Here is a 3,256-nt window from a genome sequence, read left to right as displayed (position 1 = left end):
TACTTATATTTTGTGTTGTGAGACTTGAAGTTTTTGAAGAGGGGTCACTCAAAATAAACTCTAATAAAATTTATATTTATACTAGTTTAAATGTGACTGATCATTGATCATGTGTAGACTGTAGTTATGAAGTTGCGAGTTTATGAATACACATTTTAAGGTAGTTAATAAACCAGGTTCAATGATCCAAACCGGAGGTGGGCTAGTCCCGAATCAATGCAGACGGATCTTCTCACAAAAATCAGGGTGTTTGCGGTGCGGTTTGAATTGATTTTGAGATAAAATCTCATCCGATTCATTGATAATTTACTTGCGGTTCGGTTTTGAATCGGTTTTTGAATATCTAACTTACAAATTATATATTTTATTAATAAATAATAAATTTGATATAATATATAATTTAAGTATATTAAAAATTAATATCACGAAATGAGAATGATCGAATATGGTTGAAACAAATGAAATAATAAAATTAAATAGATTAGACGAAACTAATATATATTATTAAAAAAATTAAGTTTTGTTGTATAATAAATTAAAACAACATATTATATTAATAAGAAATAAATAAGTATAAAAATATATACATACAGTTCGGTTTGGTTTGGATTGGTTTTGAAAAATCAATCTGAAATTCGATCCAAACATAACGGTTTTTATAAAATGGCACTCAAACACATTCAATAATATTTTTTTTTGTGATTTTTTATTTTATTGATTTGCGGTTTTTATTTAGATTGGTTTGGCTTGAACACCCCTAATGAAAACGGACGAAAGGCGGGATGCGAAGGCCCAATTAGAGACAATACTGGGAGATGGATTGTTGAATTTGCTAAGAATTTTGGATATACTAATGTTTATATAGCGGAACTATGAGGGTTTGAATGCTTGCTTGATCAAAAAACTTAACTATGATAGAATTACACGTTGATTCAACCCAATATTCTAAAGAAAATCTAAAATTTATCAATAAGTTCGTTCTTGCTAAAAACACCTTTTGGGTAACTTCCATGATGCTAGTCAGGCGAGGTCGTAAATGTAAGGAAATGTGTTTGTTATGAGTGTATTTTGTCCTCTATTTTTCAAATACCTTCCTATTTGCTTTGATATCTTTTATATAACTAGTGTTTCAACCCTATGACCATAATGAGCTGCCCATTCGTCTCTCATGCTTAAATGTCTGAGATAACGTCTTTTGTCACCATAATTGACACCAATTATGTTCTATAACGGCCCATAATCACTTTCGTAACCTCTATGCGACCCTAAAACTACCTATTAACCGTTACGTTGGGCTACCTACTCGGCTATCCGGTGTCTACAAAGGGCCAAGCTAGGTGTCTAATTCGGGGTCATGCACGGCTAGGGTACATGGGAAACAACTCGGCTTCTTGTTGGTTAAGTTCATTCCTGCACTGTCACCTACTCTGGAGGCTACCAAGTCAGGAAGGAAATTCACTATGATAGTATTAGTTCAAAGCATAAATAATCTCAGTTTACAACTTCTCGTCTAATCACAACACTGTGAAACTTCTACCTAGAACCCTCTAGATATGAGATCCCCCTTTCACTTCCTACCAATCACCTCACCGACAAAAACCAGTCACAAACTGTGGCAAGAAACTAAAACAGAAGATTACACTTTCAATAAACAATACTTATAATTTTACTTAAAAGCGTCAATTAAGAACAATACTCAACTATTTGCTTAAAAGCTCATGAGTGAGAACAATCAATCTACCTCAATATATCAAAATATACATGAGTGACATACAAAAACACAAAGAACTTGAAGTACTCTCAAAACCCTAAACCCTTATTTTGCACCCACGGTTTCTTGTTGTGAATGTTTGCTATTTTAGATTTAGAAAGTCCTTATTTATAGACTCTTGCAGTATGAGTTTGGACTCTTCAATCAAATCCAATCTTCTCCCTTTCAATCAGCTGTAAGATCTTTTGTGATAGAAATAAATCTTCAAAGTTTTCTTAAAAAGTCTCAAAAGATCCTTTTTATGAAATCAAATTAAATATGCACTGTTCCTAATAAAATCTCCTTGACCTGCGCAAATTAATGAGATATATCCAAAAGGAATCTCAAAAAATAAATCAAATCTGTAAAGAGATATAACAGCAGCGCCTACTATATAATAGGCCAAACTGTCAAGACATCCGACTTGACATCTGTCTGAAACACACACTACAACACGGAACAGCTTTCACAGCGCTTTTTTTGGCCTTTAACAGCGCTTTAAAGCGCTGCCATAGCCAGCGCTGGCGTAGGCTACGAAAGCGCTTTCAAAAGCGCTCTGGTAGACCCCCCCTTTAAGAGCGCTTTCCTGGAAAAAGCGCTCTGGTAGGACCCCCTATTAGAGCGCTTTCCTGGAAAAAGCGCTCTGGTAGATCCCCCTTTAAGAGCGCTTCTTAGTAAAAGCGCTGGCAAAGACCAGTAAAAAAGCAAAAAAAATTAAAAAATTACGCAGCATACAAAAGCGCTTTTGGAAAGCGCTCTGGTAGGCCCCCCTATGAGAGCGCTTTTTCCAGAAAAAGCGCTCTCATAGGGGGGCCTACCAGAGCGCTTTCCAAAAGCGCTTTTGTATGCTGCGTAATTTTTTAATTTTTTTTGCTTTTTTACTGGTCTTTGCCAGCGCTTTTACTAAGAAGCGCTCTAGTATGTGGACCTTTAAGAGCGCTTTTTAGAAGCGCTGTAGTTGCTAAATGAGGTATTTTTATGTGCAGCCTATAATTTAATCCTCCCAGTCGACCTGTAATGTTTTCGACCTGTAATATTTTCGACCTGTAATATATTTTCGACCTGTAATATATTTTCGACTATATTATTTCAGCCATCAGTAAGACAATATATATACTAATATATACCATTATAATATCCAAAATTATATATATACATCATTACAAAATTATATATATACATCATTACAAAATCAACAATATTATAGTTCAAATCTGCATGAAAAATAGCTTAATATAAAATTGACACAATTCCTCTTTGATTTCTTCTAACTTTAGCTTCGAGTACCCAGCAGCACGGAATTCGTCAAGGTACTATAAAACAAAAACATAATATGAATAATATATTTAGGTAAATGTAATAAATTATATGAAATTATCTTAAGTTATAACTTTATACCGTGGGAGGAATCTCTAATTGATTCGCCTGAATGATTTCTTTCATAAACCTCAATACAAAGTATCCGCAGTCTGAACTGTTACGCTGTAGCGGACACTACATAGAAAA

This window comes from Vicia villosa, linkage group LG3, assembly GCF_029867415.1.
Source record: "Vicia villosa cultivar HV-30 ecotype Madison, WI linkage group LG3, Vvil1.0, whole genome shotgun sequence".
Classification (NCBI taxonomy): domain Eukaryota; kingdom Viridiplantae; phylum Streptophyta; class Magnoliopsida; order Fabales; family Fabaceae; genus Vicia; species Vicia villosa.
The sequence above is the reverse complement of the archived record's forward strand: the minus strand, read 5'-3'. Positions refer to the sequence as shown.